This window comes from Drosophila sulfurigaster, chromosome X (assembly GCF_023558435.1).
Source record: "Drosophila sulfurigaster albostrigata strain 15112-1811.04 chromosome X, ASM2355843v2, whole genome shotgun sequence".
Taxonomy (NCBI): Eukaryota; Metazoa; Arthropoda; class Insecta; order Diptera; family Drosophilidae; genus Drosophila; species Drosophila sulfurigaster.
Genome location: NC_084885.1, coordinates 57,157 through 68,085, shown reverse-complemented (window position 1 = coordinate 68,085; position 10,929 = coordinate 57,157).

The window sequence follows — 10,929 nt, the reverse complement described above, 5'->3', positions numbered from 1 at the left end:
GCGAGCATGTATATACGTATACGCATACATACAACACATGCATAGAAAGCGTTTTTGCCCATACAAAACTATTTCTTTAATAACTTCTACAATTCGATTGTTGTTATTCGATTTTTTTGATTTGCGGGGGCGGAAGTGGGCGTGGCAAAAATTTGAAACAAACTTGATCTGCGTGCAAACATAACAAATGCTGTCGAAAAAAAATTATAGCTCTATCTCTTATAGTCTCTGAGATCCAGTGTTTCATACGGACAGACGGACAGACACACAGACGGACAGACGGACATGGCTAGATCGTCTCGGCTGTTGACGCTGATCAAGAATATATATACTTTATAGGGTCGGAGATGCCTCCTTCTACCTGTTACATACATTTCCTGCCGGCACAAAGTTATAATACCCTTCTACCCTATGGGTAGCGGGTATAATAAAAGTGCAGATCAATTAAATCGATTTAAAAGCGAAGCGCCAACACATATTAAAACAAGTAAGAAAGCTACAGTCGAGTGCACTCGACTGTGAGATACCCGCTACCCATTTTGAATAAAAGAAATATATTTTGCGATATTTTTCTCAAAATATACCAAATATACTGCAAAAATACTAAAAATATACCAAATAGTATATTTGGTATATCGATATAGTACCGCATTCAAAATATACCATAGACGGCACAATATTTCAGATTGTCAGCCAAGGCAACTAAGACCCCTAGTAAGTAGGCGTGTTTGCCCATACAAAAGTATTTCTTTAATAACTTCGACAATTTTTATCTGATCGCAACCAAATTTTCAGGAATCATAACTACTATAGTTATTATTGTATATACCAAAATTGGCAACTCTAGCTTTAAAATTACGCTTGTTATTCGATTTTTTTGATTTGCGGGGGCGGAAGTGGGCGTGGCAAAAATTAGAAACAAACTTGATCTGCGTGCAAACATAACAAATGCTGTCGAAAAAAAATTATAGCTCTATCTCTTATAGTCTCTGAGATCTAGGTGTTCATACGGACAGACGGACAGACGGACAGACACACAGACGGACAGACGGACAGACGGACATGGCTATATCGTCTCGGCTGTTGACGCTGATCAAGAATATATATACTTTATAGGGTCGGAGATGCCTCCTTCTACCTGTTACATACATTTCCTGCCGGCACAAAGTTATAATACCCTTCTACCCTATGGGTAGCGGGTATAAAAAGGGATCACCAGAGCCATGCTCTGTTGCTTGTGATTATAGGATGGGTGGGGGATCCTTGTCACGTAACACCGGTGACAAGATGGTAACCTGAATCTCGCACTCTCTTCTTCTCTCTCTCTCTCTTCTTCTCCCACTCTTTCTTTCTCGCTTTCTCTGCAGAACCATGGAAACTTTAGTTTTTTTTTTATTTCTCTTCCGGTTAGTGCTCTAGCTTTTCTTTTTTGTCGCAGCACGTTCAATTCTAGACTTATTAATGATAGCGCGCAGCGAATATAGGATAGATTTGTGGAAGCAAGACCACCACCCCCAAAAGCCGACGAGCTAGAGCCGGATACTATAGCGTGCCCCGCACCCACAGATCGTCCGTTCACCCTTGCGGAATATATCGTTGCACGTTACAGCCCAAAACGATCGAACACGTGAACGTTCACCTCGAAAACGTAGTCGGAGTCGGGGTCGAGGTCGCGTGTCCCGAGACGGGACGGTGAGGGTATAGAGGACGTTACGAAACGAAAGGACGGAAACATGACGCAGTGCCACATCCAAGCCAAACGAATACGTGAATGTCTAACGTATTCGAAATCGGAGCGGAGGAAGGAAGACGTGATGAACGTTAAAAAAGGATGGGAACGTGATGTAATTCAGACGAGAGTACACCATTTCCAAGACACTTGAAGATAAAATAGAAAATCTGAAAGAAAAGCCGAATAGTGCTGTGAAAAATTCCATTTCCCTTAAAGATATATTATTCTTCTTTTCATGTTCTGTATGTAACATAATTTTATTTCCAAATACATTGTTTAAAATCGATTCTCTAAATTTGCATACATTTTTATAATTTGTTTTTATTTTTGTGAGCGAACAGTATAGAAATGACAGGCACATGTATCGACTCCATCCTCCACATCGTTCTGAGCCCAACAGCAGGATGTGAAATGTTGTCCATGAACATTAGAAACCAATGGTCCATCACATATTCTATTCCATGTGTTCAGGAAAAATTTTATCGTTAAACATTTTCATAAAATTATTTATTCTAGTTATAAGTTGTTGTATCGAAATATGAGTTGTGAAGTTGGTTTTGTTTTCAGTCAATATCATTTTTAAATTTCTTTCGATCCGTTGACGTCTACTCGTAATGATTTCCAAAAGGTGAATGAAGAAATATTTTTAGAGATCATTATACGATACGTTGAACTAATCCGGTCAGTGGGGTATATTCAACTAGACGATCGTGAATGAGAAGACAATATACCTTTGTATTCAACTCACTTGATACTCTTAGTTCAGTTGAAATTTTAACATCAACATCATCATTTATTGTAGCCCGAATTTTGGTTAGTAATTTTACTAAGTATCCCTTCAAAGTGGAGGAATCTTTCAAACGGCAACACATACAAATCTTGGTTTTGTATTGTAATACGAACTTTACCATTTGTTCTCTATATGCCACCGCCTGGCCAACGAAGCGCCTTCAGGCGCAAACTTTAACACTCTGCTAGCGTCAACAAGTTGTTTTTGTGAAATCTTTGATCTTCTCTAATCGTCAATTAAAAGTGTTGTGAAAACAAGAAAAATGATTTACATTAAATCATTCAATTAATATATAACAAGTAAGAAAGTTAGTCGAGTGTGCTCGACTGTGAGATACCCTGTTGAATATCCCATATTCAAAAAATAACATTTGGTATTTTTCTTTATTAAGTATTTTGATATAATTAGAATTAGGTCACATTGAAATGTAACTCGATCTCTTTTGCGTCTGCTAGCTGTGGAGTGTGGTTGTGTTGCTTGCTTGAAAGGAGCTTAAAGCCAATGAAATATAAAATAACATAAAAACTAAATCTGTGTTTAATTAATCAATCAGAGTAGTAAAATACATTTTTACCTCAAAATATCAACAGGTTATGGGCCTAGTCCACGCCTATTAAGTTATTTTTATAGTAGTGCAACAGATTGTGAAATAATTCATAGTTTTGTGTTTGTGTGAAAAATAAAATAAAAATGGAAAAAGGAAAGCAGAATATAAAGCCATTCGATGGTGAAAAATATCCAATTTGGAAGCATAGAATTCGAGCTTTACTAACTGAGCTACGCGTTATAAAAGTTATTGATGAAAATGTGCCAGATTCAATTGACGATGATTGGAAGAGGGCGGAGGAAAACGCAAAGGGGATATTAATCGAATACTTGAGCGACTCATTTCTGAATTTCACAATTGGTGACGTCACGTCGCGTCAGATTTTGAAAAACTTGGACGCCATCTATGAGCGCGAAAGTGTAGCTGCGGAATTAGCAACACGCAGGCGGCTATTCGATCTAAAGTTAAAATCCGATCAAACATTGTTAAGTCATTTCAACCTTTTTTGACGGATTAATGAGTGATTTGGTGGCCTCAGGCGCGTCGATAAATTAGTTGAGCAAAGTTGCGCATTTGCTGTATTCATTGCCTTCGTCCTACAATGGAGTCATTACTGCCATTGAGAATACGAGGGTGGGCTGATAAATAGTCGGCCTAACAAAGAAAAAGTTTTTTTAAAAATCCGTAAATATTTTATTCGATTAGTGTTTTCTATTAGCTGATTACTGTGAAAGTTTCATGCGGTTTTATCAACACTGGTAATTTTGGCGGGACTTTTAGCGCATTCACTTTTGCATTGTCGTCAACATGAATAAAATCGAATATCGTGCTGTCATAAGATTTCTGTTTTTAAAAGAGAAATCCAACGACGATATTAAAAATGAGTGAGACAAAGTTTATAAGGATTCAGCTCCATCGTTTTCAACAATAAAATATTGGACTGCTGAATCTAAACGCGGGCGGACAAGCATTTTTGACGATGATCGCCCGGGTCGTCCTAGAGAGGTGACAACACCAGAAATTGTGGATAAAGTCCATGGAATGATATTGGATGATCGCCGAATCAAGCTGCGAGAGATTGCAAATGCTCTAAACATTTCTCGGGAACGCGTTGGAAACATTTTACACGAATTTTTACACATGAGAAAGCTTTCGTCAAGATGGGTGCCGCGATTGCTCACAATGGAAAATAAGCGCAACCCATGTCGCCATGTCGAAATTGTGTGAATTGCACTATGAAATTCTACCCCATCCACCCTATTCTTCAGATTTAGCACCCTGTGACTATTATTTATTTCCAAACTTAAAAAAATGGCTTGGGGGTAAGAAATTTCATTCAAATGAACAGGTAATCTGTGAAACAAACGCCTATTTTCAGGACCTGGACAAATCCTATTTTATGGAAGGTATTGGGAAACTGGAGGATCGGTGGTCCAAATGCATACGTCTAAAAAGAGATTATGTTGAGAAATAAAAAAGCAAAATTAAAAAAAAAAAACGTATTTTCTTTGTAAGGCCGACTATTTATCAGCCCACCCTCGTATGTCAAAAGACGAATTAAATCTGGCTGTTGCGAAAGCACGACTGTTAGACTACGAGCTAAAAATTAATAAAGATATTAACGACACTAGCAGAAAAGCATTAACAGTAAACACACACCATAATAATTTTAAAAACAATAGAAATAATTCAAAAATAAATAGAGTAGTTAAGCCAAAGAACAGCTTTAAGGGCAAGCCAAAGTTTAGTGGAAAATGCCATTTTTGCGGCAAAGCAGGGCACATCAAAAAGGATTGCTTTAATTACAAAAGAATGATAAATGAAAAGGAAAATCAAAATAAACAAGCTCAATGCGCCACAACACAGCACGGTTTCGCGTTTATGCTAAAAGCAAATAATAATACTACGAATAAGTGCGGTTTTATCCTTGACTCCGGTGCCACTGATCATCTCATTAATGATGAATCATTATACGCCGACTGTGTGAATCTGAAGAGTCCTCTAAAGATCGCTGTGGCAAAGCAAGGATCCTTCATCTACGCTACTAAGTGTGGTATTGTAAGGCTGCGCAACGGTAATGACATAACTCTGGAGGATATCTTGTTCTGCAAGGAGGCGGCAGGAAATCTTATCTCGGTAAAGAGATTGCAAGAAGCAGGAATGTCCATAGAATTTGACAAAAGCGGAGTAACTATTTCCAAAAATGGAGTGGTAGTTGCCAAAAATACAGGTCAGTCAATTAATATACCTATTATTGAATTTCAAGCATATTCTTTAATTGCAAATAATAAAAATAATTTTCGATTATGGCATGAGAGATTTGGGCATGTTAGCAATAGCAAATTACTAGAAATAAAAAGAAAAAATTTGTTCACTGATAATTGTCTTCTTAACAATTTGGAATTGTCCGATGAAATATGTGAAGCTTGTTTAAATGGAAAACAAGCCAGGTTACCCTTTAAGCAATATAAAGATAAAAGCTACATAAAAAGACCATTGTTTGTAGTTCATTCCGATGTTTGTGGCCCTATTACACCCGGTACAATAGATAGTAAAAATTACTATGTACTTTTTGTAGACCAGTTTAATAATAATAAAGTTCAAGTCTGATGTATTTAACATGTTTAAAGACTTTGTTGCGAAAAGCGAGGCGCATTTTAATTTAAAAATCGTTAATTTGTATCTGAGAGAATGATTAGAACATTAACTGAAAAAGCTCGTGCAATGGTTTGCGGTGCAAAATTAGATAAAAGCTTCTGGGGAGAAGCTGTGTTAACTGCAACATATTTAGTTAACAGAATTCCAAGTAGAGCACCTGGTGAGATTGCAAAGACGCCATACGAGATGTGGCATGATAGAAAGCCCAATCTAAACCATTTAAAAGTTTTCGGCTCAACTGTGTATGTACACAATAAAACCAGAAAAAGAAAATTTGATGATAAGTCGTACAAGACTATTCTGGTTGGTTATTGTAATAACCCGATAATAACACTGAATATTGTTTCTATTATAAGGTATATTATTTATTATTACTTTTAGTAACTGACACAAATATTATATACACTCTCGTTGATGGCTTGCGAACTACTGGCCTGCATTTGAGCGCGAGCCATCATCCCTCTCTGCAGAGTCATCGTTGGCGCTCTCCGTATCTACTCGCACCGGTTCCCACATCCCTCCTTTGTTTACCAGTTTGAGTTTTAAACCAGGTCCAGATGATGTGTCGTATTGTTCGGGAGTATCCACCGACGATTGTTGACGTGTCTTCTCCAAATCCGCCGCAGTCGATGCTATATCCGTAAAGTCCTTGCTTGTGCTCGAAACCGGAATTTTCTTTAGGTGACTAGCATCCCTTATAAGTGTCTTCCCCTCCCCTGTCAATTTAACAATGTTACCTTCACGCTCTAAGACTTCATATGTTGTGGTATCAAAATTTGGTGTCAACTTATTAGGGAACACTACATTCTTCATCAGTACCTTATCGCCCACTTGAATACTAATCTCTTTCGCTCCTCTCTTCTTATCTGCATATACTTTCCCTTTATGTTTTTGTATATAATCATTGTCCTTTTCTTCCGAGTCATGAGCTTCACCCAAAGCGTCTTGTATGTTTGGAATTTTGTCCCTAATCATTCTGTTAAACATAAGTTCTGAAGGAGAGGTACCTGTTGTACTGTGCGGGGTAACATTATGCATTAAAATGAACTGCTGAATGTCCTCTTGAAAGTTGGTTTTGTTAAGATGAGCTATTTTTAGTCTTTTCACTAAAGCTCGATTCATGTTTTCGACCTCGCCATTCGCCTGAGGCCAATATGGTGGGGTCCTTATTAGTTCGATGCCATTTGTGCTGCAGTATTGTTCGAACAACGAACTAATATATTGTCTCCCGTTGTCCGTTCGCAGATATCTCGGAAAACCCAATCGACAAAATATTTCTTTCATGGCTCCTATAATTGATTCCGATGATATAGATTGTAAAAATTTTAGCTCCATATACCTGGAAAAATAGTCGATAAATACGAGAACGTATTTACCGTTTGGAAGTGGGCCTAGTAAATCACTAGCTATAGAGTTCCATGGGCTTGTTGGAAAAGCAGTTCTTTGCATAGGAGCCGGTCTTAATGGCTGAGATACTAACATACAATCTTTGCATGATTTCACAAAATTTTCCACATCTCGATCGATGCGTGGCCACCATACCTTTACTCTTAATCGACGCTTCATGGCTGACTCACCAGGGTGTCCTTCATGAGCTAGTTCAAGAACTCTTTCCCGCAGACTTTTTGGGATAATTAGTCGTGTTCCCCTCAATAGGATCTTTCCTAGCATCGAAATTTCGAAACGAAATGGGTAATAACTGTTTGATGTACTGCTTTCCCACGAGTTGGCATCCAAACAGGTCATCGCGTCAACAATTTCCTCATCAGCACTACTTTTTAGCGCTATTTCCGAAATGTCCAATGATGTAGGGACAGTGTATTCAACAACTCGAAATATGTTGTGTTCCGTTTTACGCCAATCCGAATTTGTTGATGGTAATTCACATAATCGAGATAGGCTATCTGAAATGTTTTCTTTACCAGCTTTATATATCACCTTGAACTTAAAAGCTTGCAAGCGTAAAAGCCATCGCTCAATTCGTGCCGGCGGTTTTGAGGTTGGCTTAAAAATGGTTTCCAACGGCTTATGGTCTGTCACCAATTCGAATTCCAAGCCTGTTAAATAAAAATAGAACTTTTCAACAGCCCATACTAGAGCGAGACTTTCTTTTTCAGTCTGAGAATAACGTTTTTCTACGTCGGATAGACTGCGACTTGCAAATGAAATAATTTTAGGTTCTCCAGATGTGTCAAATTGAACTAGTACTGCTCCCAGAGCAACTGGGCTGGCATCCGCTATTAGACGTGTCTTTTTGTTTGGGTCAAAATATGATAAGCTTGGTATTTTTGCTAAATGGAACTTTAGGTCTTCAAAAGCTTTTTTTTCTATTTCGCCCCAATTGAATTTGCTTTCCTTTTTCAACAGTCGTCTTAAAGGCTCTGTGCAATTTGCCAGGTTGGGGATAAATTTACCAACGTAAGTAACAAGTCCTAAAAAACTCCGAGTCTCCTCCTTGTTTTTGGGATCTCTAAAAGAAAGGATTGTTTGGACTTTTTCAGGATCCACTTCAATACCTTTATTCGACAGAATATGTCCCATTAATTTCACTTCTTGCGTTTTCCAAACGCATTTTTCCTCATTCAACACAACGTTATTTTCCTTCAAAACATCTTTGACTTTCTGAACTGCATCGTCATGGTCCTTCTCGCTGATTCCGAAAATAATTATATCGTCGATGTAGTTCATCACGTTCTTGCATGAGGCTAAAAGTTCTTCGAGTCTTCTCTGGAAAATCTCTGGAGCAGAGTTAACGCCAAACATAAGCCTTTTATACCTAAATAGCCCACGTGGGGTAATAAATGTGGTTATGCTCCGGCTAGACTCATCTAACTCCAACTGATGATATGCACTTTTTAGATCCAGTCGTGTGAAATATTCTGCGCCCTTCAACTTAGTCATAAAAGTGTCGAATATTGGTAACGGATAATTCTCTCTCAAGATTGCCTTATTTGCCAGCCTCATGTCGATGCATATTCTGATGTCACCATTTTCTTTAAATGCTATGACCATGGGCGATATCCAGGGAGAATGGCCTACTACTGGTTCGATGATATCAAGGGCCAGTGCTTCTTCCAATTTTGCTGTTATTTTGTCTTCCAGGGCAATTGGTATTCGCCTCATTGGTTGTTGAACCGGCTTAATGTTTGCCTTTATTGATAACTTTACTGGTGCCCCCTTCCATTTTGGGAACGGTGTTAATTTTTCTATCTTCTTGACACAGAGCCCGAGACGTAAAACATTTAGTTTGAGTGCTGTGTCCTTTCCGAGTAGTGATTGTGTTCCGTTTTTTATTACGAAAAACGTAGCAAACACCTCAGGATTCTGGTCAATAGATATAGGAGCTTCGAAAACGCAAATTACTTGCAGCAATTCGCGCGAAGCATATCCTCTGAACTGATTCGTTGAATTCGGTCTAACGTTGAAAACAGTTGCTTTATCTATCTGCAGACAGGCCCAGTCCTTTGGGCTTATTAGATTATAACGGGAACCAGAGTCAATCACTAGCGAGATTTTGCGACCCCCGACTCGACATTTAATGACCTCATCCTCATCATCGCTTTGGATCTTAAAACAATTTGATTTGGCCTTTCGGTCATCCTCTTCTTCCACCAAACGGACGTTGTTGCGTTGACGTTTAGCGGTGTCATGATAGTCATGGGATCGCTGTCGTTTCAGGTTTGTTTTACATTTAGCTGGAAAATGGCCAATCCGTGCGCATTTATTGCACTTCTGATTTATGGCTGAACATGACGGGCTGTTGCTATTGTGACCTTTACGGCCACATCTTCCGCATTCAAATGGTTTATTTAGGTTAACGTGCCCTACTGAAATTTTTCTTAACGTCTCAGTTTCTGGCTTTGAACGCATCATCTCCGATTGTTTATTAATCTCTTCATCGACTTGGCAGGCATCAATTACCTGAGACAATGTGTACTCTTTTTCTAAAAGTTTCTTTTTTAAATTAACACCGGCCCAGCTGTCGATTATCTTGTCCTTTAGGGAAATCTCCTCAACTTCTGTTTTAGTGGTCCCAAAATCACATTTCTGAATCTGATTTCGCAATCTCAGCACAAATTTGCTAAAACACTCTCCTTCCGTAGGACAAATATTTCTGAATAGGTGCCTCTCAAAACTTGAATTCTGTTTTGGTGAGAAATATGCGTTTAGCTTGTCGACCAAAACCTTGTATATGTCTATATCTTTATCTTCAACATTTTCTACAATAGCATCAGGTAAAGAGAATGCTACAGTTTGAAGCTGTGGTCCCCCAAAATGCAGCAATTTGCTTCTCTTACGAACAGAGGTTTCAATTTCTTCCGCTAACAGGTAAATTTCGAAGGCTCGCAGCCATTTCTCCCACTCAACGCGCAAAAGAGTCTTCTCAATTGTTTCGCAGAGAAATGGCTTGATAACGCTCTCCGTCATTGTTGTCAGATATTCCTGAAATCACGAGATAAACAAAATAATTTTGATTTTATTTGGCAAACTGCCACTGACTCAGTCAGATCGTTTTAAGTGTCAAGTTGTACTCAGCGTACACTTTCGCGGCTCATATTTTTTTTTTTGTATAGCCCCTGACTGACAGCCAGCTTCATATATTTTAACTTCGACCCGTACTCTTAGTACTGTCCCTGACTCAAAGTCAGCTTCGTACATACTTATATATATGTATGTATTTAATTCGGCCCGTACTCTTAGTACTGCCTCTGACTCAAAGTCAGCTTCGTAAGTACATACATATGTATATGTATGTATTTAATTCGGCCCGTACTCTTAGTACTGCCCCAACACTATGGTTGCTTAATTTTCTCTTAAATCATATTTGCTTGTTTCTGCATTTATTTTTGTGTACTCTTTGATACGCATCACACCTGCGATGATTCTAACGCCTTGCATTCCATTTCGTTACACTCTCTCTTTTTTTTTTTAAATGCGTTACTCTCTTTGTTTTCCAAGATCACGCCACCACCGAATGCATGCATAAAACGAAATGAAAAGACCAACTAACGGAATTGCAAACTGTACGCAGAATGCGTGTCTTTGGACTTTTTTCTGCACAAGTATTTTCCGCACAACTCTTTGCTTTATTTTTACTATTATTTAGTTAATGTTAATGTTTTTTTTTTTAAATTTACCTCGTCGCCAATGTAATAACCCGATAATAACACTGAATATTGTTTCTATTATAAGGTATATTAT